Below are 27,025 nucleotides of genomic sequence, written 5' to 3' on the forward strand. Positions count from 1 at the left end.
AGTATTAGAACTTGTTAGCAGGTAATCTAGCTAGAAATGCATTAGATTTCCTTTTGTTTAAGTGGCTGATAAAATAAGTTGTGCTGAATGGGATGTATATTCCTGTTTTTGTATCTTTTTGAAGCTTAAGGTTTTGCCTAGGGGGATTCTCTATGTTTGAACCTGATTACCCTGTAAGGTATTTACCATCCTGATTTTACAGAGGTGATACTTTTACCTTTTCTTTAATTAAAATCCTTTTCTTAAGAACCTGATTTCTTTTTCATTGTTCTTAAGATCCAAGGGTTTGGGTCTGTGTTCACCTATGCAAATGGGTGAGGATTTTTATCAAGCCTTCCCCAGGAAAGGGGGTGCAGTGCTTGGGGGGATATTTTGGGGGGAAGATGTCTCCAAGTGGGCTCTTGCCCTGTTCTTTGTTTAACATGCTTGGTGGTGGCAGCATAGGGTTCAAGGACAAGGCAAAGTTTGTACCTTGGGGAATTTTTTAACCTAAGCTGGTAAGAATAAGCTTAGGGGGTCTTTCATGCAGGACCCCACATCTGTACCCTAGAGTTCAGAGTGGGGAAGGAACCTTGACAGGTGGTTTCAGCTGTCAATAAGAGTATCAGCAAGCATCTGCTTTAAAATAAAAGGATGAAAGCCTGATCTTTTTGGAAGGAAACTTTATTCAAGTGCTGAAGTACACCCCCAGATGACTAATCAGCAGGCTTTGCTGCGACGTTATGATTTCTCCTTCTGGGACAATGTTTTAAAGCAGTGGTTCTCAAACTTTTGTATTGGTGACCCCTTTCACATAGCAAACTTCTGAGGGTTTGTCTACGCTGGCAGGTTTGTGCGCAGTAAAGCAGCTTTGAGCGCAGTAACTCCTGAGGTGTACACACGGCCAAGCCACTTAGTGCGCAGAAACTGTGCAGTTGCAGCGCTGTAAAAAAAAACACCTCAACGAGAGGTGTGGAGCTTTCTGCGCTGTGGGTACAGCACTGCGGTGCCATTGTAGACACCGTGGTGATTACAGCGCGGTGATTGGCCTACAGCAAGTGTCCCACAATGCCTGTTCTCACCTCTCTGGTCAACAGTTTGAACTCTACTGCCCTGCCCTCAGGTGACCAACAGTCAGCCCCACCCCATACATTCCTTTGCAAATTTGAAAGTCCCCTTCCTGTTGGCTCAGTGATGCGTGCAGTGGTTTCAGCGCATCTTTCCAGGTGGCCATGCTTGCTCCGTGCACTCAGTGATCGCCCGCTTGAGAAATGCCGAGCTGCTGGACCTCATCGGTATTTGGGGAGAGGAGACAGTGCAGTCACAGCTGCTCTCCAGCAGTCGGAATTATACCACCTATGGACAGATTTCTAGATGGATAATAGAAAAGGGCCATGACTGGGACACATTGCAGTGCAGGGTCAAAGTGAAGGAGCTGGGGAACGCCTACCACAAGGCATGGGAGGCATACCGCCGCTCTGGTGTTGCGCCCAAGAGCTGCCGGTTTTACAAAGAGCTGGACGTGATACTTAGTGGTGACCCCACCTCCACTGCGAAGTCCCCTGTGGATACTTCGTTGGCTTCATTGCCAGTCGAGAGTGGACTGAGCCAGGAGGAGGCAATCTTGGATGAAGAGGGGGAGGGTGAACCAGAGGCAGAGGATGACTTGGAGGCCAGAGATGCATGCAGTCAGGAGCTCTTTTCTACCCTGGAGGAGCCTAGCCAGTCATAGCAGGTGGATCTAGGCAAAGCACAAACAGGAGAGGAGGCCCTTGGTAAGAAGATCTGATTTTGTGAATTGTTGAAGTGAGTTGGTGGTGGCAGGAGGGTTGCAGAAAGCAGGCTTCGCTCCCAACTCATGCCTAGTTTGAGCGGCGGAACAGGCTGTTGATACTCTCTCACTTCACAGGAATCTCCCTCAGACATCTCCAGGAAATTCTTGTTGAGATACTTGGCGATCTGCTCCTGCAGGTTCCTCGGCAGAGCTGCTTTGTTTCTTGCCCCATGAACGGTAACTTTCCCACGGCCCTGTCACGGGGGGCGGGGACTGTAGCTGCATAGGGGCCAAGGTGGAAGCCGCAGGCTTAGAGAAAACCCTCCCTTGATTCCCTGCTCACCCTCAGCAGCGAGATACCTTCCAAAATGATCACCTCCTGTGGAAAGTGTGGGGACAGAAATCATTATCAGCCCCCCTACCCCACACAGTGGGAGCAGTGATTTACCCTGCCACTGCGGCTACTTACCATTTTGGGGGTCTTGTGGCTTATGTGTGCATGCCCAGAGTCAGCCAGTTAGCGTCAGGTGTGTGAGTGCTGGCTGTGTTTTAAAGCACTGAAACAGGGTTGTGTTGCAAATAATACTGCATCTGTAAAATGTTGCATTTAAACTTCACAGAGATGACCTGGGGAGCATCGCCTCCCTCTTTATTGGTGGCAGAATAGTTACGAAGAATTAGAAAGTGTCCAAGACAAACTAAGGAGGACTTTATGCATGAGGTTATGAAGCAGCCGCTTTCGCAAAACTCTTTCCCATGTGCCTCCCACACCCCGCCAATGCACTCTTATCAACCTCCTGGCTCCACACACTATCCTCAGCATTCCACTTCTCCCTCTTCAAAGTCCAGCAATGTGGACTCCCAATACCCACTGCACTCACCCATCCATCTGCACTTTGGCCCTGCTGAAGTACAGCACCCACTGCATCGTATTTCAAAGGAGAAGGTTGGGGATGACCCCTTGACATACACAAATCTGTAGCTGTCCTGGGACCCTTCCTCCTCTTGAGACTCTCTATTCCCCCCCCGCCATCCTCCTCCTCTCCTGATGAATTTTTTTGTTTGACTCTCTCCTCTGGTTGTTGTCTTTCAATAAAAAAGAGTGTGTGTGTGTTTGAAGGCAATCTTTATTCTATTACGTAAAGCAAAAAGAGCATTGGAAAGCAACTTACATAGAATCATAGAATATCAGGTTTGGAAGGGACCTCAGGAGGTCATCTAGTCCAACCCCCTGCCCAAAGCAGGACCAATCCCAAACGAAATCATCCCAGCCAGGGCTTTGTCAAGCCTGACCTTAAAAACTTCTAAGGAAGGAGATTCCACCACCTCCCTAGGTAATGCATTCCAGTGTTTCACCACCCCCCTAGTGGAAAAGTTTTTTCTAATATCCAACCTAAACCTCCCCCACGGCAACTTGAGATCATTACTCCTTGTTCTGTCATCTGCTACTACTGAGAACAGTCTAGATCCATCCTCTTTGGAACCCCCTTTCAGGTAGTTGAAAGCAGTTATCAAATCCCCCCTCATTCTTCTCTTCCGTAGACGAAACAATCCCAGTTCCCTCAGCCTCTCCTCATAAGTCATGTGTTCCAGTCCCCTAATCATTTTTGTTGCCCTCCGCTGGACGTTTCCCAATTTTTCCGCATCCTTCTTTTAGTGTGGGGCCCAAAACTGGGCACACTCCTCCAGATGAGGCCTCACCAATGTCGAATAGAGGGGAACAATCACGTCCCTCGATCTGCTGGCAATGCCCCTACTTATACATCCCAAAATGCCATTGGTCGTCTTAGCAACAAGGGCACACTGTTTACTCATATCCAGCTTCTCGTCCACTGTAACCCCTAGGTCCTTTTCTGCAGAACTGCTGCCTAGCCATTCGGTCCCTAGTCTGTAGTGGTGCATTGGATTCTTCCGTCCTAAGTGCAGGACTCTGCACTTGTCCTTGTTGAACCTCATAGGTTTCTTTTGGCCCAATCCTCTAATTTGTCTAGGTCCCTCTGTATCCTATCCCTACCCTCCAGCGTATCTACCTCTCCTCCCAGTTTAGCGTCACCTGCAAACTTGCTGAGGTTGCAGTCCATGCCATTCTCCAGATCATTTATGAAGATATTGAACAAAACCGGCCCGAAGACCGACCGTTGGGGCACTCCACTTGATACTGGCTGCCAACTAGACATGGAGCCATTGATCGCTACCTGTTGAGCCCGACAATCTAGCCAGCTTTCTATCCACCTTCATAGTGTATTCATCCAGCCCATACTTATTTAACTTGCTGGCAATAATATGTGGGAGACAGTGTCAAAAGCTTTGCTAAAGGCAAGGAACAACACGTCCACTGCTTTTCCTTCATCCACAGAGTCAGTTATCTCGTCATAGAAGGCAATTAGATTAGTCAGGCATGACTTGCTGTTGGTGGATCCATGCTGACTGTTCCTGATCATTTTCCTCTCCTCTAAGTGCTTCAGAATTGATTCCTTGAGGACCTGCTCTGTGATTTTTCCAGGGACTGAGGTGAGGCTGACTGGCCTGTAGTTCCCAGGATCCTCCTCCTTCCCTTTTTTAAAGATGGGCACTACATTAGCCTTTTTCCAGTCGTCCGGAACCTCCCCCGATCACCATGAGTTTTCAAAGATAAAGGCCAATGGCTCTGCAATCACATCCGCCAACTCCTTTAGCAGTCTCGGATGCAGCGCATGCGGCCCCATGGACTTATGCTCGTCCAGCTTTTCTAAATAGTCCCGAACCACTTCTTTCTCCACAGAGGGCTGGTTACCTCCTCCCCATGCTGTGCTGCCCAGTGCAGCAGTCTGGGAGCTGACCTTGTTCGTGAAGACAGAGGCAAAGAAAGCATTGAGTACATTAGCTTTTTCCACATCCTCTGTCACTAGGTTGCCTCCCTCATTCAATAAGGGGCCCACACTTTCCTTGACTTTCTTCTTGTTGCTAACATACCTGAAGAAACTGTTCTTGTTACTCTTAATATCTCTTGATAGCTGCAACTCCAGGTGTGATTTGGCCTTCCTGATTTCACTCCTGCATGCCCAAGCAATATTTTTATACTCTTCCCTTGTCATTTGTCCAATCTTCCACTTTTTGTAAGCTGCTTTTTTGTATTTAAGATCAGCAAGGATTTCACTGTTAAGCCAAGCTGGTTGCCTGCCATATTTACTATTCTTTCTACACATCGGAATGCTTTGTCCCTGTAACCTCAATAAGGATTCTTTAAAATACAGCCAGCACTCCTGAACTCCTTTCACCCTCATGTTATTCTCCCAGGGGATCCTGCCCATCAGTTCCCTGACAGAGTCAAACTCTGCTTTTCTGAAGTCCAGGGTCCGTATTCCGCTGCTCTCCTTCCTTCCCTGTGTCAGGATCTTGAACTCGACCATCTCATGGTCACTGCCTCCAGGTTCCCATCCACTTTTGCTTCCCCTACTAATTCTTCCCGGTTTGTGAGCAGCAGGTCAAGAAGAGCTCTGCCCCTAGTTGGTTCCTCCAGCACTTGCACCAGGAAATTGTCCCCTACCCTTTCCAAAAACTTCCTGGATTGTCTGTGCACTGCTGTTTTGCTCTCCCAGCAGATATCAGGGTGATTGAAGTCTCCCATAAGAACCAGAGCCTGCAATCTAGTAACTTCCGTGAGTTGCCGGAAGAAAGCCTCGTCCGCCTCATCCCCTGATCCGGTGGTCTATAGCAGACTCCGAAGACATCACCCTTGTTGCTCGCGCTTCTATACTTAATCCGGAGACACTCAGGTTTTTCTGCAGTTTCATACTTGAGCTCAGAGCAGTCATACGGCTCTCTTACATACAGTGCAACTCCCCCACCTTTTCTGCCCTGCCTGTCCTTCCTGAACAGTTTATATCCATCCATGACAGTACTCCAGTCATGTGAGTTATCCCGCCAAGTCTCTGTTATTCCAGTCACATCATAATTCCTTGACTTTGCCAGGACCTCTAGTTCTCCCTGCTTGTTTCCCAGGCTTCTTGCATTTGTGTATAGGCACTTGAGATAATTTGCTGTTTGTCCTGCTGTCTTAGTATGAGGCAGGAGCCTTCCCCTTTTGCGTTCTCCTGCTCGTGCTTCCTCCTGGTATCCCACTTCCCCACTTACTTCAGAGCTTTGGTCTCAATCCCCCAGTGAACCTAGTTTAAAGGCCTCCTCACTAGGTTAGCCAGCCTGCTTGCGAACATGCTCTTCCCTCTCTTCGTTAGGTGGAGCCTGTCTCTGCCTAGCACTCCTCCTTCTTGGAACACCATCCCATGGTCAAAGAATCCAAAGCTTTCTCTCCGGCACCACCTTCATAGCCATTCGTTGACTTCCACGATTCGACAGTCTCTACCCAGGCCTTTTCCTTGCACGGGGAGGATGGACAAAAACACCACTTGCGCCTCAAACTCCTTTCAGAGTAACAGCCATGTTAGTCTGTATTCGCAAAAAGAAAAGGAGTACTTGTGGCATCTTAGAGACTAACCAATTTATTTGAGCATAAGCTTTCATGATAAATTGGTTAGTCTCTAAGGTGTCACAAGTACTCCTTTTCTTGCAACTCCTTTATCCTTCTTCTCAGAGCCACGTGTTTGACTGTATTCAAACAAGCAATCAAGCACATGGTCAAACTGTCAATCTGTCCCCACAACAGACACTCAGATACTCACCAACACAGCCTCCCTAATGCAGCCCTTGTCACGGTTCCTCCCCCACTCTGAACTCTAGGGTACAGATGTGGGGACCTGCATGAAAACCCTCCTAAGCTTATCTTTACCAGCTTAGGTCAAAACTTCCCCAAGGTACAAAATATTACCCCCGTTATCCTTGGACTGGCCGCTACCACCACCAAACTAATACTGGTTACTGGGGAAGAGCTGTTTGGACGCGTCCTTCCCCCCAAAATACTTCCCAAAACCTTGCACCCCACTTCCTGGACAAGGTTTGGTAAAAAGCCTCACCAATTTGCCTAGGTGACTACAGACCCAGACCCTTGGATCTTAAGAACAATGAACAATCCTCCCAACACTTGCACCCCCCCTTTCCTGGGAAATGTTGGATAAAAAGCCTCACCAATTTGCATAGGTGACCACAGACCCAAACCCTTGGATCTGAGAACAATGAAAAAGCATTCAGTGTTTTACAAGAAGACTTTTAATAAAAAATAGAAGTAAATAGAAATAAAGAAATCCCCCCTGTAAAATCAGGATGGTAGATATCTTACAGGGTAATTAGATTCAAAAACATAGAGAACCCCTCTAGGCAAAACCTTAAGTTACAAAAAAGATACACAGACAGAAATAGTTATTCTATTCAGCACAATTCTTTTCTCAGCCATTTAAAGAAATCATAATCTAACACATACCTAGCTAGATTACTTACTAAAAGTTCTAAGACTCCATTCCTGTTCTGTCCCTGGCCAAGACGACTACAGACAGACACAGACCCTTTGTTTCTCTCCCTCCTCCCAGCTTTTGAAAGTATCTTGTCTCCTCATTGGTCATTTTGGTCAGGTGCCAGCGAGGTTACCTTTAGCTTCTTAACCCTTTACAGGTGAGAGGAGCTTTCCCCTGGCCAGGAGGGATTTCAAAGGGGTTTACCCTTCCCTTTATATTTATGACAGCCCTCAAAAAGATCCCGGGCAAACTCCCTCTGTTAGCCTCTCTGCTGTTTGCTGCTCAGCTGGTTCGCAGCTGCCTTGCTTTTTATAACAGTCAGGCCCATTCAAGGCTCACCTGGAACAAAGCACTCCCAATTCACACTTTTCAAACAACCAATCAAGCACACGGACAAACTGTCCCCACAACAGACACTCATATACTCGCCAACACAGCATCCCTAGTGCAGCCCTAATGCATGGTCAAGCACAAGGTCAAACATACAGCTATGTTAAGGCCCCTTCTTACATCTTGTGCACCAATCACCTCCTAGCATTACAAGCACTGAAATCCTGAGCATAGCAACAAATATTAGTAGCTTTCAGCTTCAAATTGCTGCCTCAAAGCATCCCTGATCCTTATGGCCCCACGCTGAGCCCCGCTAATAGCCCTAGTCTCCGGCTGTTCAAACTCAGCCTCCAGGCGCTGAGCGTCTGTGGTCCAGCCATGAGTGAACCTTTCACCCTTCCCTTCACAAATATTATGGAGCACACAGCAGCTATAAGCATAGGAGTATTGTCATCGGCCATGTCTATCTTCCCATACAGGCATCGCCTGCAGACTTTTAAACATCTGAATGCACACTCCACAGTCATTCTGCACTTGCTCAGCCTATTGTTGAACCGCTCCTTGCTGCTGTCAAGTTGCCCTGTGTTTGGCTTCATGAGCCACGGCATTAAGGGGTAGGCAGGGTATCTCAGGATCACAGTGAGCATTTTGACTTCCCCCATGGTGATCTTCTGGTCTGGGAAGAAAGTCCCTGCTTGCAGCTTCTTGAACAGGCCAGTGTTCCTGAAAGATCCGTGCATCATGCACCTTTCTGGACCAGCTTGTGTTAATGTCTGTGAAATGCCCACGGTGATCCACAAACACCTGGAGAACCATTGAGAAATACCCCTTGTAATGAATGTACTCTCTGGCTAGGTGGTCTGGTGCCAGAATTAGAATGTGTGCGCCATCTATCGCCCCTCCACAGTTAGGGAAGCCCATTTGTGCAAAGCCATCCACAATCTCATGCATGTTGCTCAGAGTCACGGTGTTTCAGAGCAGGATGTGATTAACGGTCCTGCACACTTGCCTCAACACGACTCCAACGGTCAATTTTCCCACTCCGAACTCGTTAGCAACTGATAAGGAGCAGTCTGGAGTAGCCAGCTTCCACGGTGCAATCGCCATGCGCTTCTCCAGCGCTTCTTCACAGCTCTCATTCTTGTGTCCTTGTGCCGCAGGGCTGGTGCGAGCTCATCACATGGTCCCATGAATATGGCTTTCCTCATGCGCAAGTTCTGCAGCCACTGCTCGTCATCCCAGACATGTGTCATGATGTGATCCCACCACTCAGTGATTGTTTCCCAAGCCCAAAAGTGGCATTCCACTGTGGTCTGCACCTCTGTGAATGCCACAAGAAATCTCCTGTCATAGCTACTACGTGTGGTGAGATCCGTGTCGCACTCCTCTTGCCTTTGTTTAAGGAATAACTCCACTGCGACTCGTGATGTGCTGGTCAGTGCAAACAGCGTTCTTGTCAACAGCTTGGGATCCATTCCTGCAGCCAGAAAGGGGCAGGGCAGGGCTCACAGTAAACGAACAGTTGAAAGATGGTGCCAAATGTGGATGGAAGCGCAGGGGTTGCTGGGATGCGAAACAATGCATCACAGGCATTGGGACAGGACCCAGGATGCCCTGCAGTGCCTTCCGCCTTCCCACAAGTCTTTGGAGCAGAAGAGAAAGAGGTGCTCTGTGGGATAGCAACCCATAGTGCACCGTTCCAAATAGCGCTGCAAGTGTGAACATGCTATTGCGCAAGCAGCTGTCAGTGTGAACACACAACAGCGGTTTTCCTTCGGCATTCTCTGAGTGGCGCTGTAACTGCCTGCGCTGTAACTTTGCCAGTGTAGATGTGCCCTGAGTGCAACACCCACCGCTTATAAATTAAAAACACCTTTTTATATATTTAACACCATTATAAATGCTGGAGGCAAAGTGGGGTTTGGGGTGGAGGCTGACAGCTCGTGACCTCCCCCATGCAATAATTTGCGACCCCCAGCTTGAGAACCCCTGTTTTAAAGTGCACGGACAAGTTGCCAGAAGAGGGGAAACAAGTTTTGGACTGTGGTGGCTGTGGGAAAGGTGGTGGTCAGGACCTAATTTTAGGCCACATTAGGTGTTGTGGATTATGCTGCCAGAGCGATGACTTTCTTCCCTAAGCCTCGTGCTCACAAGGATGAAGAGAGACTCCAAGGGTGAGGAGAGACTCCACATATTAGATGTTAGGAAGGTGTTAACATTTTACTTGGACAGGACTAAACTATTTAGACCCTCTTTGCAGTTGTTCTTAGCAATTGCAGACAAAATTAAGGGCCTTTCCCGTTTCTTTTCAAAGAATCTTATTGTGGATTTCCTCCTGTATACATTTGTGCTATGGCATGCCTAATATAACTACACTGAATAGGATGCTAGCATGGTCAATCAGATTGCAGGCAGCCTCTACAGCCTTTCTAGCCCATGTGACTATTCTGGACATTCGTGGAACCACAGTTTGATATTCAGTACATATGCCATCTCCCAACAGTCTAGAGGTGATGCCAGTTTTGGACATCTAGTCCTTCAATCGTTATTCAGATAGACTCCGATCAAACTGCTTGTGAGACCCCTGCAGTGGAATGGACATGTGCTACACATTGACCCTCCTTCCCCTCTATATTGGAGTCTATCCAGTAAGAAGGAACTGAGTAGAGGAGGGGCGGCTCTGCTCTTTATACCATTGCACAGCAGCATGAGGCAGCAGCACTGTGGGTCCCTGATCTTTGGTGCTTCTGTAATGCAAATATTGGATGATGGTAATTAATGGCTAAACTAGAACTAGCAATAGGAAATGCACTTAGGCTGGGATTGCCAAGGAGACTTGGGAGCTGGGTACATAAGAACCTTAGGCTCCTTTGAAAATCCTAGTCTAGATTTATCTTTGTTTTGGTATAATTGTGAAAGTATGTAATATATATTTGACACACGCCGTTTGAATATGTCTGTCCCATGCAGTTTGTAAACACACTCAAAATTATACAAATCTATATACATAATTTTTTGTCAATTACTGTGGTGTGTGTATGCTAAATAAGTGGTCTGTCTTTAGTAGAGTGGCAAATTCTAAGACCCTATGTAGGAATGCAGGGCTCTTCTGCTGAATGCTAAAACTCTGTTCAGGGTAATTTCTGGAGATTCATGTTGGTGAATTGGCTTATCAGGAAATGAAGGAGGTGGAATGCTGTCTCTTAGCAGAGGGCATTAGGAGAGAGGAGGTTATGGAGGGAAACTCCAATCTTGAGAAGGAAATTTAGCCTTCAGTGTTTGTGTTACAGTGTATGAGTTACTGTAAAGCCAGAGCAGCATGGAAGTGTGTGTGTATATATATATATACATCCTGTGTATATTGTTGAGGATGGGGTAAGGAGTTGCTCTTTGCACACTTCTATTGTAAATTAATGAATGTAAATGCCCCCCAAAAATGTAAATAAGCTTCTCTACTTCCAGTAAATTCAGACAGTCTAGCTATTTTAACCATTCTGTGACATTATATATATAAATATAAAAGCAAAACTGTTTTCTTCATTTGGAGTTCTGTATAGAAACCGGTGGCAGAATATGGGTCCTGGTCATTACAAAAATCTTTGCTCCTTCTATTTCCTCCAAGCCCTTTATCAGTTGAAGACCTGAAACAATCTGAAAATGTAAAGGATCTGGTTGAAGTTTAAATTATTCTAAAGGACTAAAGAGGGCAGTAAAATAGATGAAAAAATAAATGTCTGTTTTTACACAGAGTTCCTTGGGAATTTAAAGAACATTTTAAAAAAAAAAGAGAGGTGGAAAAAAGGAACAGTTAGAAGATTTGAACACTGGACCAGAGGATTAAGGATATCTTCGTAGAACATCAAAACTTAAAAAGGTATGTGAACTTTTACCTTCTGCTAGTAAGCCTGAGCTGAAAGTCAGCGGGTCACTTTACTCTTAGTCATCGTAAAATTTGTCATCTCATAATTTTCCACCATTCCAGTTTATGGTTGTCAAGGTTCTTTCCCCACTCTGAACTCTAGGGTACAGATGTGGGGACCTGCATGAAAAAAACACCTAAGCTTACTTTTACCAGCTTAAGTTAAAAATTCCCCAAGGTACAAACTATTTATTTTACCCTTTGCCCTTGGACTTCCACTGGCACCACCAAACGTTTATCTGGGTTTATTTATTAGGAAAGCTTTGTTTGGAAACGTCTTTCCCCCCAAAATCCTCCCAATCCTTGCACCCCGCTTGCACAGGTGACCACAGACTCAAACCCTTGGATCTTAAGAACAATGAAAAAGCATTCAGTTTCTGAAAAGAAGGATTTTAATAGAAGAAAAAGTAAAAAAGAATCAGCTCTGTAAACTCAAGATGGTAAGTACCTTACGGGGTAATTAGATTCAAACCATAGAGAATCCCACTAGGCAAAACCTTAAGTTACAAAAAGACACACAGACAGGAATATCCATTCTATTCAGCACAGCTTAATTTCTCAGCCATTTAAAGAAATCATAATCTAACACACATCTAGCTAGATTACTTACTAAATTCTAAGACTCCATTCCTATTCTGTCCCCAGCAAAAGCATCACACAGACAGACTCTTTGTTTTTCTCTCCCCCAGCTTTTGAAAGTATCTTGTCTCCTCATTGGTCGTTTTGGTCAGGTGCCAGCGATATTATCCTAGCTTCTTAACCCTTTACAGGTAAGAGGATTTTTCCTCTGGCCAGGAGGGATTTTAACGGGGTTTACCCTTCCCTTTATATTTATGACAATGGTACAATGTAGTACTTTTCTAAAAAGAAACATATGGGATTCTTTTTTGTCCATCTCCCAAGTGGAAGGAATTTCTTGTTTTATTTTGTTTTTAGAATGTTTGTATTACAGTGGCTCCTAGAGGGCCTAGGCTGACCAGGTGTTCGGTTTTTGACTGGAACAACTGGTCGAAAAGGGACCCTGCTGGCTCCGGTCAGCACTACTGAGTGGGCCATTAAAAGTCCGGTTGGTGGTGCTGAGGCACTAAGGCAGGCTCGTCCCTACTTGTCCTTGCTGGTTCACGGCTGCGCCCCGGAAGCGGCCAGCAGGTCCGGCTCCAAGGCGGGCGGGGCACGGAGCTCTGCCCTCTGTCCCTGTCCTGAGCACCGGCTCCATACTCCCGGCCAATGGGAACTGGGTGGGGCGGTGCCTGCGGGCAAGAGCGGAGTGTGGAGCCTCCTGGCCTCACTGTTTAGGAGCTGGACCTGCTGGTTGCTTCTGGGGTGCATGCAGCCAGGACAGGCAGGGAGCCTACCTTAACCTTGCTGTGCTGCTGACTGGGAACCTGAGGTAAGCCTACCACAACCCTCCCCCCAGCCCACCCCCAACTGGAACCCTCTCCTACACTCCAAACCCCTCATTTCTGGTCCCACCCCAGAGCCCGTACACCTTCCTGCACCCCAACTCTCTGCCTCAACCTGCAGCCCCCTCCCGCACTCCTAATCCCTCAGCCCCACCCCCACAGCCTGGACTGCCTCCTACACTCCAAACTCCTCATTCCGAGAGCCAGCACCCAAAACCCTCCCACACTCCTACCCCCGCCCAGTGAAAGTGAGTGAGGGTGGGGGACAGTGAGCCACTAAGGGAGGGGGAGTGTAGTGAGCGGGGGGTCAGGGTCTCAGGGAAGGGGCGGGGCTAGGGTGTTTGATTTTGTGCGACTAGAAAGTTGGCAACTCTTAGAGGGCCCTGAACAGGATCATGGTCCCTTTGTGATAGGCGCTGCACAAATATATAATGTGAAATGGTCCCTGCCCAGAGGAGCTTACTCTTTTAAGATTACAAGTGACATAGGAAAGCTAAGGAAAAAAGGGCACAGTCAAAAGTTAGGCAAATGTTTGTTATTTACAATTGGAATTTTTTTCTGTATAATACAGATAACGTTTTGAATGTGATTATTGTGGAAAAGCAGAGTTAAAGGAGTGTGTCCTACATTCCAGCAGTTTCATGATCATTCTAAAGTGTTGTGGGTGTGAAGTTCATAGTTGTGGGCCAGATAGTGAGAAAAGTCTCTCTCCCTCCCTCCCTTCCTTACTAGTTTCACGTTTTCGATCATCAGTTACATTGTTTTAGTGGAAAAACAACAAGGAGTCCGGTGGCACCTTAAAGACTAACAGATTTATTTTGGCATAAGCCTTTGTGGGTAAAAAACCCACTTCTTCAAATGTGTGGAGTGAAAATTACAGATACAGGCATAAATATATATTGGCACATGAAGATACGGGAGTTACCTTGCAAGTGGAGAACCAGTGTTGAAGGCCAATTGATTCTGGGTGGATGTGGTCCACTCCAGTAATTGATTAGGAGGTGTCAATACCAAGAGAGGGAAAATTTCTTTTGTAGTGAGCCAGCCACACCTACTTCCTATTCAAGCCCAAATTGATGGTGTTAAGTTTGCAAATGAATTGTAGCTCTGCAGTTTCTCTTTGAAGTCTGTTTTTGAAGTTTTTTTGTTGAAGAATGGCTATTTTTAAATCTATTGAGTGTCCAGGGAGATTGAAATATTCTCCTACTGGCTTTTGTATGTTAGCATTCCTGATGTTTGATTTGTGTCGATTTATCCTTTTACGTAGAGACTGTCTGGTTTGGCCAATGTATATGGCAGAGGGGCATTGCTGGCTCATGATGGCATATATCACATTAGTAGATGTACGGTGAATGAGCCTCTGATGGTGTGGCTGGTGTGGTTGGGTCCTATGATGGTGTCTCTAAAGTAGATATGGGGACAGAAAAGGTAACAAGGTTTGTTATAGGGATTGGTTCCTGGGTTAGTGTTTCTGTTGTGTGGTGTGTAGTTGCTGGTGAGTATTTGCTTCAGGTTGGGGGGCTGTCTGTTAGCAAGGATTGGCTTGCTTCCCAAGGCCTGTGAGAGTGGGGGGTCGTTTTCCAGGATAGGTTGTAGATCGTTGATGATGCGCTGAAGAGGTTTTAGCTGGGGGCTGTACGTGATGGCCAGTGGTGTTCTGTTATTTTCCTTGTTGGAACTGTTCTGTAGTTGGTGACTTCTGGGTACCCGTCTTGCTCTGTCTGTCTGTTTCCTCATTTCCCAGGTGGGTATTGTGGTTTTAAGAATGCTTGATACAGATCTTGTAGGTGTTTGTCTCTATCTGAGGGATTGGAGCAAATGTGGTTGTCTACAGCCAAGCCCTAAGATACAATGGATCGTGTGACGTATCCTGGATGGAAGCTGGAGGCATGTAGGTAAGTATAGTGATCAGTAGATTTTGCCTCAAGTAAATTGTATAGCTCCTGTGGATGGTTGTGAGGATCAGTACCAAAGCCTTGAACTTGAAGCCTAAAGTGCTATCATTTGTATGTGGTGTTGCTGTAAATACTGGGATGTTGTCATGGACATCTCAATTGACAGCTGCAGTCATAAAGCTAACAAGCTATTTTAGTATGCATAAGGAATGGACTGGAGAATAATTAATACTGACACTATTCTATAAATCAGTGAAGTGGCCCCATCTTGAATATTTCATGCAATACTGGCTGGCTGATCTCAGAAAGGTTATTTTAGAACTGGAGTGGGTTTAGAAAAGAGCTATGAGCATGATCAAGGGCATGGAAAAACTCTTGTATGAAAAGAGCTTGAAAAGATCAGGATTGTGTATTTTAGAAAGGAGATGAATAAGAAGGGAGTTGATAAAAGTATATAAATAATGAATAGCATAGAGAAGGTAGATTGGGCTTTTCTGTTTTTTCCCTCTCCCACCCCAAACCTAAGAACAAGGGGACTGTAATTGGGTCAGCCATCCTGGTTGGGTATGTGCATGGTCTTTAAGCCAGTCCAGCCCTGGTATGGGGCCACATTCCCAGAGCTTCCTCCCTGGAAACGCTATCTTCCTGTGATCCTCCCCAGGCTCAGTTCCTGCAGACAGCCAGGAGCTCGCTCAATGCTCCACACCAGCAGACTGTCCTTGGCTCCTTCCTAGCAGCCAGCCATGAGCCCAGGGTGGATAAAAATCAATGATTTAAAAAAAAATTGGATTTTTTTATTGAAATTGGATTTTTTTGGTAAAATGCTTTTTGAGGAAAAAACCCATCTAAAGATAGTTTTAATTAAGCTACATTATAGCTCAAAGATATCTCATCGTGGAATAGGGAATATAAATTCTAATTTTATAGTATGAGACAATATATTCATGTAATGTTTAAGAAAAGTTTTGTAAATGAGTTCCAATAGTTCATGGATTAGGGACCTAATCTTATGGAATTCCAGGGGCTTCTGTATAGATTATTTAGGTTAATCTTTCTGTCTACCTAATGGAACTCAGTGCTCAATCTAGAAGATACCATCAGAGATGTTTAGTTTTGCTGTTCTCAAGCTGTGGGTTTGTGTCTCCAGAGACAACATTTTTGTTAACAGCAAATACATACATAAATAGTATATAGAGGTGAGAAATAAGAGACTCTGTTGTCCCTCTGCAAATGTGTGTACACAGAGTCAATCCCTTACCTCTCTCTAAAAGTGCAAAGTTTCAAAAAGTTGAATGAATAGAAGATTGATTGTTTGTGCCAGAATAGATCTGGACAAGGAGAAGAAGTCTGGAGATAAATGTGAGAGGGAGGGACAGGCAGTAGAAACAAAAGTGAAACTGTTTGAGCAGCATATTCCAAAAGTCTTGAGGTCTTTCTGAGTGTGTACCCTTCATTGATTTGAGATCTACCATACTATTCTCTCACTAGAAGGGAAAACCTATAATGGCAGCAGGCCGTAGATGAGATCCAGTTTGGGTCTCCTCTTTCTCTGAGTTGTGAAGAATATGTATTAAAGTTGTAACAACCAACAAGAATGCACTTTTATGTAGAAATCCATGATTAAATTGAGTCTTCCTGGCTTGTGATTTAAATCATGTTTTAAATCAAATCCACCCTGCATGAGCCTCTCACTCCCCCGGTCCCTGCCAGCAGACTGATCTGTCCGTGGCCCTCCTGCTCTTCCAGGCAGCCAAGCCTGCAGTCCTTTCTTCTCCAGCTCCAGGCTGCAACTAACTGCTGCTCTGTTCTGTAGCTCCTTTTTATAGGGTTCTCCTGGCCCCTGATCGACCGTTCCAGCAGCCCCTTTGGTTGCTTCCTCACAACCACCTCTGCACTGCTCCTTTCCTGGGATGGGTGTGGCAGAACCCTGAGGCCTCCAGCAGGAGGGCCTTGAATATCACAGCGATATTCAGTGCAATTAAAAGGTGGGAAGTTCAAAACTGAGAATAGGATATACTTTTCACCCAATGTGGGATTAAAGTGTGGAACTCATTGCCATGGTAAATAATTGGGGCTAAGAATTTATAAAAATTCATGAATGGATCTGATATCTAGATAGATATAGGGAATATTCAGAGTTGTTATAGCAATGATGACAAACTTTGGAAGGGATATTAAACCTCTTGCTTTAGGTCTGAAGACAATGTCTATTAGAGGATTAGGATGAGATCTATGAGGATGGGCTCAGATTATCCCATATCTTCTTACTGTGGGTTTCTTTCACCTTTCTCTAAAGCATCTGGCATTGGCCACTGTCAGAGACAGAATATCATATTAGATAGCTATTGATATACTGGATCTGAACCAGGGCCCATGTTTGTCTTTCACACCACTATTATGGTTCTCTGTGTCTGGAAACTTCTAAATCATATTTGGGCACTACCAGAATATGTATAACAACCATAAAATGGTGTGCATCCATTAGAGCTTTCTTAGGGCTGGTGGTCTCATCTCTGGGTAAGTACATAGCAATATTTAGGCTTTAAGGTCCTGAATCATGACCAAATTTGAATGTGACTGGATGGGATGGAATTTCCAAGTTAGACATTAATGGAAGAGAATATTTCTGTGTCCATTTGTCATTATTGTCCATTCTTAATCGGATTGTACGTAGCGTAATGCCATCTTTGCCATTTCTCTTTTTTCTCCCAAGGTCAGACAGTTTTTTGTCATCACTTTTTGAGGCAAAGTCTTTTATGATTTCTGATAACCTAAGGACAAATTTTTGTTGAATTTTTTCATATTCTACAATTTGGAATAGAGAGTGCCTTCCGGTCTCAATCTTCCCTCTGTTACATTGGCCATACAGTCATTCCTTTCTGGATTTACACTGTGCTTTATGCCTCTCAATTTCTACCTCTAGTTTGTCACTGGTTCTGCATTTGGTGGGAATATGCGTTTAGTTTTGCAACATTTCACTGTTGTGTGCTACTCTGCTACCATGATAATTCTCCTCGAGCTTGTTGCTGTGTTTTTTTTTTTTTTTAAATTTGTTCTTCCCAATAACTTTTATATTAGTGTTTTAGGTGCTGGTCTAGCACTTGAGCATTTTTTGCTTTTGGGTAGCATTCTTTGCTCCAGTGGTCAGGAAGTTAGAGTTGTTGAGCCCTGGGACCAGAGAACTATATGAGTGGATCAGGCTTTCATTTTGATCTAATTTTTGATTCTCTAGTGCTTTGGAGTAGAATAGAGTTTGCTGCCCTGGTTGATATGAAACCAGAAATTCAATATTCTTTTCTTTATGTTTATTAGGAGGGGAATTCTGCTCTGCCTTTATTGCAGTGTTGTTGCTGGGGTTCCTGTGCACATAAGTGTGTGTGTTGGGAGTCAGTTAAGGTTGGATCTCAGACTTCACTCCCATAAAGTAGAATGGATTGGTTTGAACTGTCATGGTTGTGTGACAGTAGTGGTATTGGTTCCTTTTTGGTGTTAAAGGCCCACCACAATGCTTTTTCTTGAAGTGCTTTTATAGCCAGTGTCATGTTATTTTATGTGTTTATTACGAGCCTCAGGTATTTTAAGTCTTCATTTTACTCAGTTTTGGTTGTTTTGGGTCTCTTTCTGAATCAAGGTTTGTCTTTACAAGGTTGATCAATAGGGCACATATATTTTAGAAAGTTTCCATAGGCGACACTATGACCAGATCATCAGCATACTTTAGGTATTCTTACATATTATCTCAAAACATTGTTCTATAATTTATTTATTTTTACAAATGTAATGTTAACTACTGATATCCTTATTTTGTTTTTGTTTATTTATTTTGAAGGAAATAATTATTTTGCTTATTCTCTGTTTCATAAACTCTGGTATTCTGTATGTTTCTCAAGTCATTGATGTTAGTGAGTTTTTATTAAACAAAGTTCAGGGGCATTGAATGAAGCATTAGAAATGATGTAATCATTTGTGGCACCCTGAGCAGGGGAATACCAAACTTGAAAAAAAAAACGTTTTGTATATAACTACCCCTGGTATTGTCTCCTTGAACGCTGTGTTACTATAATGCTCTTTATTTGGGGCTACGCCTTACCACCATCCAGGAACTTCAGCTTCTGCAGAATGTGGCGATTCATTTGTTTGACAGCTCTTCTCATATCATACTACTGCTCCATGATCTGCACTTGCTCCAGTTTGTTTTCCTGTGCAATAAAATGTATGGGTTTTAACCTGTAAAGTCCTACAGGTTAGGTTTGGGACATGGGTTTAGGACATGGGTATCCTCATTGACTGACTGCATCTGGGCCCTTGCAATCCTTCAGCAGTTAATACTAAGCACTTCAGCTGATCCTAACAGCCCCTTAATTTAATTGGGAGGGGTCTGGAGGCAGGGCTGTCTGAATTAAGAATCTTCCACTTTGGAACCTGTTTTCCCTGTTAGGCTTTCAGAATGGAATTTGATGATTTCTGAAAAAGTAATTGATATTTCTTCATCTTTTTCTGGAATGGAAGGCTCAGGATGATCTAAAACAGAGACCAGAGTCCAAAATATGTATGTATGTATATTTTAATTCATATGCTTGTGCCCAGACCTCTGCATGATGGGGGCAGGGGTTGTATTTTTGAACAATTCAAACTAGTAATGCTTTAGCAAGGAGACTTCTGTCCTACTCCACCCTACTCTTATCAGGCTTTTGGCCTACTCATTTGCAAACTTTTAGGTCTCCATTAGGAGGCTCAGCAGAAGCCTGCTGACCTACCATGACAGCAAGAACTTTTTTGGAAAAAGGCGGAGTTCTGCTAGAAAAATATACAAAAAAGAATGTAGAACAGCTTTCAACCTGAACTTCAACATCCAGCCTAATCTTTTGTGATTGTGGTAGAGAAAAGATACTCCAGCTAAGAACCTAGCCTGCATAAGTATATATATATATATATATAGGTTTAAAGGGTACTCAGAATAAAAAATGGAGCTATCAGTCTTCCTAATAACTAGATGGCTAAAGGTTTTCATTCCCTTTCATACATGTTAATAAAACTCCTGGGTTTTTAAAAGGTTAGAGGTTTCATACTTCTCAACCTTTCTGTGTAAAAATATGAAAATGAAGATGATTATGAATAGGCTTGGAAGGATTAAATTTTTATCATTAAATGTCAAAAAACATTAATTTCACCATACATGCACCAACTAATTAAAAACTGTTTCCATTAATAATCAAAATTTATAGATCGGCAAAGTAGGAGAAGTCCTCCTTAATAAATTATTAGATTTAAGGATATTTTTGATGTGATGTTGAGAATTTGTGTTTCTAACAGTTATAAAGCCTTAATTTTTTGAATCTGTGGTAAATATCATTAAATAATTGTTTGACCCCTCCAATACTTTACTAAAACTGTGAAAATTTGCCAATAAGTTTAGAAACGTGCTTAAAAATAAAAATGGAGTTCTGCCAAGCCTAATTATGAATATTATTTTAAAGACTCTACCATTAGATGGACATGTCATTAGTGTTGCTGCCTGTGGCATAGTCCCTCACCATCAACAATGTTCTTAGCTAAAATTTGCCAAATAGACCTGGTGACTTATGTCCTTAACTTCTCCAAACTGGAGGGCTCATACCTGACATGACAGCTTCATAGAAGAAATGAATATAAATTTTAAAAATGGTTTGTTGTGCCTTTGGTGATGACTGACAGGAATGTCAAATTTCAAATCCCCATAGCTTCCATTTAAGTCTTTCACATTGAGAACATGGAAATTGTCAGTCTGTTACTCTGTTGCAGGTGTCTGTCTTTATATGTGATATAAGGGTAATATGATTAGTAATTATAGGCCATGGAGGTACCAATGTTTGTAGTTAATGGTTTTCTGACATGTTCCATTTTAAGTCGCTGTTTTCAGTTGCTCATAATTTTTTCCAGACTTAAACGATTTGGGCTGAAATTTTCCATGCTGTGTGTCTCCCTCAGGCTGATGATTTGTTTGTGTGTGGAAACTTTTGGCTAAAACAGTTCAGCTGTTACTGAGAATGTAGTTATGGAGAAATACGTTGTTTTGCCTACGTTAAAACAATTGTTAGAACTGTTTCACTGTGAAACACTAGCTTCTCTATGCTTTGACATAAAATTTGGCTGGGAGGTCGCTCTGATCTCAGGAAAGTGCCTTTTGCTGTCCCTGTGATAATTTGCCGAGATTTGGCCGAATTATAAGCCTTTGACAAATGTTAGTCCACATGTGCTCAGCAGAGTTTTGCTAGGGTTTTGGTGACTAAATTCTCTGAGGATTTCGTCTATACTGAGCATGATCAATTTCTCCCTCCCCAATAGTTCCTGTGTGCTGACCGAATTGCACATGTGCAATGACTACGCCTGCTTCAGCCCAGGGTTGTAGAGGCTGAGCTGGACTTGTCTTGAAATTGCACCTCCTGGCTTCTGTGGACCACCCTGGTGCTGAGCGTATGAAGGAAGAGCAGGGAGACTGTCTTTCTTGTGCTCATGGAGGAGAAGGAGGAAGCTGCTTGGTTAGAACGTAGAGAAGTGAACAACTGGGGAAGAGATGCAAGACAGGATGGGGCGACGGGCAAGAGTTCAGGGGGGAAGGAATAGAAGTTGGGGGGGCAGGGGCACGAGTAGAGGGAGCAGAAAGATAGGAGCAGGGGGGTGGAAGAAGGGCAGGATCCAGGGAAATGGAGAGGATAGGAGCCAGGGGTTGGGGGACTTGATAGGAGTATGTGGGTGAGTGGGAGATGACAAGGCCAGGAACTGTCCAAGATTGTAATGGGGGGTGCGGGGGAAATGGGGAGGCTTGAGGGGGTAGCAGGAGGGGTGGTAAGGAAAAGCGCAGGCGAGAAGGATCGGAGCAGGGGGAGGAATCAGAGAGGGAGGATAGAAGCAGGTGGGAGATGGGACAGAGCCGAGGAGGTTAGCAGCAGCAGAGAGAGATGTGCAAGAACTGGAGAGAGGCTTGAAACCTCTGAAAACCCAATGGCAAAGTGTGTGTCCCATCCCTCTCTCTAGTGGCAGGTCTACAAAAAGGAGAACAACCTTCTACTGTTACCTGTTACTCAGCTCAAGCAGCAGAGGACTGTTCTATTGTTCTAAAGAGCCCAATGCGGCTGATGACTCAAGTCGGGGTCAGTGTGGTTCCTCACAATGAAATTTTTGCTTTTTGAGTTTGCTTTTTAAAAAGCTTGGGAAATAAAATCCTCAAAAGCTATGGTAAAAGTATTATGCTAAGGTTGCAAAGTCAAGCACTCCTCCTTAACTCTGGCAGTTCTTAACTTTTATTTGTGTTGTGAATGAGGCCCGGAATTCCAGGAAGGATATTGTTCAAGTACTTGCACATGTCCATTCCAGTGTAGATGTGTGCATGCCCCGAGCACTGTTGCTGAAATTTTTTCCCTTAGTGGTGTCTGTCAGGTCAGTTCAGGCAGGCAGCGTACTGGGCAATTCGTGATACTGTCCACTGCAGAGGCATTTGTGGCTGCTAGAAACCTGCTCACACTGCCTCAGAGATCCAGGACTCGATAGCGCTGGTTTCAATGAGCATCAGAGAACCCTCTCCCAGATTTTGCGTGACACTGTGATCACACTCTAGGGGAAAACCCCCTTTGATAGCCTGGCCTTGGGTTTTTCCTCAGCACCAGTCACCAGCACTGAGAGGGTTGGCACTGCCATGGTCTCCTTGCTGCAGCTCGTTTTCCTTGTTGGAGTCCCACTTCCACGCTGCTGTGACCGCACAAGCTACTTCTCTTCCTATTCTGCTGGGACATCTGGTGCTATGGTGCTGCTGAGCACTCTGTCTGTGGGACCATGGGGACCAGCAACCATGCAATGGGGGTTTCCCCTGGGCCAGGGCACCATCTCGAGGCATTCATACTTGATGGACTCGGAAAGTGGAGTGCCTCCGGTACTGTGCTGTGAGATGCCAGACCCAGACTCTGGTGCCGAGCCTGCTGCTGAACCTCAAGGGCAGGTTTCACAGGTCTCAGTGGAGATAGAATGAAGGGGCAGAGGCCTTGCAACCGGCTTTAGCTTTCTCCTCCTCCTCTTCTCCAGATGAGGCACTGGCGGCTACCAGTGTAGCACCATCCTAAAATGACCACAAGGCTAACCAGGACTTATTAAAGTGCATGGCCTCGAACTTGGGTATCCAAGGCTAGGTGGTCAAAGAGGTGATTCACGGCCTATTAGTCATCTTGTCAGCGGCGGGTCCCTCAAGAGTGACTCTCTCTCTTAACAAGGTGATCGTGGACTCAGTTAAGGTGCTCTTGCGGACGTCTGGTTCCCTCCTGCCTACAGCTAAATGGACGGAGCGAAAATACTTCATGCCAGCTAAATGGTACGAATTTCTATTCTCACATCCTCTTTCACGCAGTCTTCTAAGGGTGGCAACCACCAGTGAGAAGGACTGTGAGCGTCAAGCAGGGCTCACACCCAAGGCGAAGGACCCCAAGAAGCGGGACTTGTTGGGAGGAAAGCCTACTTGACGGGTGGGCTGGAGCTCTGGATAGTGAATCAACGAGATCTAAAGAGATTAAAGTTGTGCATGGTCTTCTTGGTTTTCATCATTCCTTTGCCAGATCCGGGGGATTGGTGTGCTGCCCTCGACCTAAAAGAAGCATACTTCCACATATAGATTTTCCAAAGCACAGAAGGTTCCTAAGAGTTGTCGTGAACCAGACTCATTAGCAATTGGAAGTTCTGCCATTCGGGCTGTCAGCCGCCCCATAGGTCTTCACCAAATGTCTGGCAGTAGTAGCGGCCTTCCTCAGGAGAAAGGTAGTTCACATTTTCCCATATCTCGACGACTGGTTAATCAAGGGCCGGTCCAGAACTCATGTGGAATCTGACATCCATTTCATCCAGTCGACCTTCCAGGTGTTGGGCCTATTAATAAACAACCAGAAGTCCTACCCAGAGCCCTGTACAAAGAATATAGTTCATAGGGGTGGTTTTGGATTCCTCCAGAAGAAGGGTCTTTGCCTGTACGGGATCGTTTTCGCTCAATCTTGACTCTGATAAGCTCCCCTCAGGCACATCTGACCACGACAGTCCAAATATGCATGAGCCTTCTGGGTCACATGGCATTATGCACATATGTAGTACAACTGCGAGAGTACATCTCAGATCTTCCCAGGCCTGGTTGGCCGCTGTATATTCACCCTCGCAACATCATCTGGACATGATACTTATGTTCCCCTCAACTCACTGACTTGGTGGTTGAATCAAGGCATAATCTGCGTGGGTGACCTGTTGTCTCAAGCTGAGCTCTCAATCCATATCAATATCTGAGAACTCAGGGCAGTCTGCCTGGCCTGCCAAGGCATTTTTAATCCACATTACAGACAAGGCAGTCTCAGTTCTCATGGACAATATAATCGCCATGTACTACATCAACAGGCAGGGAGAAGCACATTCTTCCCCCTGTGCCAGGAGGCAGTCTGACTGTGGGAGTTCTGCATTACACACTTCATCTACCTAGAGGCATCTTATGTGCCAGGTACACAGAACCAACTTGTGGATTGCCGCAGCAGGTCCTTTTCCACTCACCACAAATGGTCCCTTCGACTGGACATGGCAAGGGACATCATCTTCCAGAAGTGGGGGACTCCCCTTATAGACCAGTTTGCTACCCAGAACAACAGGAAATACCATCAGTTTTGCTCCCTGCAGGGCCACAGACTGGGGTCTCTAATGGATGCCTTACCTGTTGGCCTGGATAACTCGCCTCTATTATTGCCTTTCCCCAATTCTATTAATTCACAAGGTTCTGTCAAAGATCAAGCAGGAAGATCATCCTTATAACCCTGGCGTCGCCCAGACAGCACTGGTTCACCACCCTCTGAAGCTTTCCAGTGGAGCCCCCAATCAGTCTCCCACTGCACCCTGATCTGATCACCCAGGACCATGGTCAGCTGCTCCACTCGAACTTCAGTTCTTTTCATTTGTCGGGCTGGAAGCTTCATGGCTGAATCCTGAAGAGCAAGCTTGCTCGGAGCAGGTTCGTAGAATCCTATTAAGCAGTAGAAAAGCCTACACCAAGGCAATTTACCTGGTAGAGGGAAATGATTCTCTACCTGGTCTTCCCAACTCGGAGTACCACCTGCACAGTCCTCATTGCAATTTATTTTGTAGAACCCTCTGCTTTTGAAACAACAAGATCTGGCCCTTTTCTTCAGTTAAGGTCCACCTGGTGCCCATTTCAACCATCTGCCCTAAGATTGACAATAGATTGGTCTTTTCGTATGAAATTGTAATTGGTTTTCTCAAAGGCCTGGAGAGGATGTTCCCTCAGATAAAGGAACCGAACCCTCCTTGGGACCTAAACCTCATCCTAGCAAAGCTGACAGGCCCACCCTTCAAGCCGCTAGCAACATGCTTCGGCCAGGAGGGTTTCGGAGATCCAAGTCCCAGGGTGGATTTGATTTAAATCAAATTGATTTAAATCACTAGTCAGGAAGACTCAATTTAATCATGGATTTCTACATAAAAGTACATTCTTGTTGGTGGTTATAACCTTAATAGAACCTTAATATTCTTCACAACTCAGAGATAGATGTAGATTTCATTTTTAGAAGGTACACAGTATACATTTTTAAAGTGATCTATTTTGAAAACTTCTCAGATTAGTTTTACAGCTGTATCAGAAAATGAATGATTGTTTGGTTATTTCGTTTTCCAAAGATAGTTGAAGCAGATATGTATGAAGTCATTGGGGGGTGAACTATCTCCAATTCGACAGGTTAATCATTAATATTTGGAGGATTTTCTTGCCATGCTGTATTAGGAGGAGAACATCACCAGACAGACATTTAAATTGTTTTATTTAACTAAAACAACAACGTTATGTATTCTGGATTTTTTTCTTCAACAGCAAACATATAATATTGTAACAAAACAAGCATATGATTTTTTTTAATTTAAACATTCAAGTTTTTTAAAATAAGGTTTGTTTGTGTTAAAATTGTTTTTAATTAAAATAGTTAAATAAAATATTAAAAAAACAAAACAAAACCCCCAAAAAACTAAATTGACTATGTCAGCCAGGTCAATATGAGAAATTTAAAATATTGGCTTCTGCAGCTAACTCAGTCATCTTCACCTTCATTTTTCTGTTTGTTCATAAACTGGAAAAGAAAAACAAGCTTTCCTATTTTTTCAGGTCCCAAATGATTTCTCAATTTGGAATGAATCAGTCCAAAGGAAGAAAATATTCTTTCTACACCGGCAGAAGAAGCTACGGCTGATAAAAGTGAGATTATCACTTCAACAGTCTCTGAATCCAAGTGCTTAAGTGACTTCCACCAGTTCACTTGTGTGAATTTCTTTAAAACATCATCAACAAACATATATTTCTTCAATCATTCACCCTTAGCTCTGAAGTTTATTGTAGTTGGCATTATGGAGGGATGATTGCTGGATGTCCATGTCATAGCCACCTCCTCTTCTTCAGCATTTAAGGTTTCACCCTGGTACCAGGTATTGAGAATATTTGCAAGAAAATGAGTTGGAGATAGTGCTTGCCCCATTGTTTTTTTTTAATGCTTGTAATTTAACTCTGTCATTGCATATTTCTCTTTTTAAGATCTCATTCAGTTCCTTTCAAATTTCAACAGCGTCAACAATAAAACACCTATTTTCCCCCTGCATTTTGTTCAAGGCTACAGAAATAGGCTTCAGGGTACTCAGCATGTGGTCAACATTTCTCTTAAGCCCAATGTTGAGAACTTTGGCTGTGACAGTGCCATCTGATTTTTCATGATTCTGTTCACAAACTGTCCTCAGATTAGGCCAGTTCTTGATATATGCTCAAAACAGTCCACTACTGAGTTCCATCGCATGTCTTGTGGGAGAGTTAGCTTGGTTCCTTCCAATTTTTTTCAGAGCAGCTGCTGCAAAGTGGTGGTTATGGAAATATTTTGCAATTTCACAACATTAGCCTTTATTTCTGGATCACTGAAGTCTTTGGCTAGGAGGTGTATCAAATGAACACTGCAACCGTATGTTGTGAGCTTGGGACTCTCTTAACTCTCTTCTAAATTTCTTCTCATCTTGGATACATTTGTAGCATTGTCTGTGACCAAGCTGCGTACCAGGGATTTGAATTTTTTTCTCCACAGTTTGTTATAGCTTTTACTGCTGCTACTTATAAGTGTTCTCTTTTGTGTGCATTTCCTGATGTATCAATTGTTTCTGTAAGGAAGATACTCCCTTCTTCTGTTGTCACACAAGCACATACAAAAGGATTGTGTGGACATTGCTCCACCTATCAAGACTCAGGTTAACAATTTCACCCTCTAGACCTTTTGCACACTGCTCAATTTCTCTTTCATACACTTTAT

General features: G+C 44.3%; 1 protein-coding gene across 4 annotated transcripts in view; it reads left to right on the top strand.

Annotated features, from left to right (window-relative positions):
* The window catches only part of FER (FER tyrosine kinase), a 424,757-nt gene that overhangs the window by 25,028 nt on the left and 372,704 nt on the right, over positions 1-27,025 (top strand). For 3 of the 4 annotated variants that reach the window (XM_084629251.1, XM_084629254.1, XM_084629252.1), the window contains exon 2: positions 11,216-11,341. The gene's annotated coding sequence lies outside the window, so the exon portion shown is untranslated. Of the gene's footprint in view, positions 1-11,215; positions 11,342-12,075; positions 12,157-27,025 lie in introns of all 4 variants that reach the window. The other variant, XM_084629253.1, reaches the window with a different exon arrangement.

Source organism: Lepidochelys olivacea (genome assembly GCF_965140295.1).
Source record: "Lepidochelys olivacea isolate rLepOli2 genome assembly, chromosome: 5".
Taxonomy (NCBI): domain Eukaryota; kingdom Metazoa; phylum Chordata; order Testudines; family Cheloniidae; genus Lepidochelys; species Lepidochelys olivacea.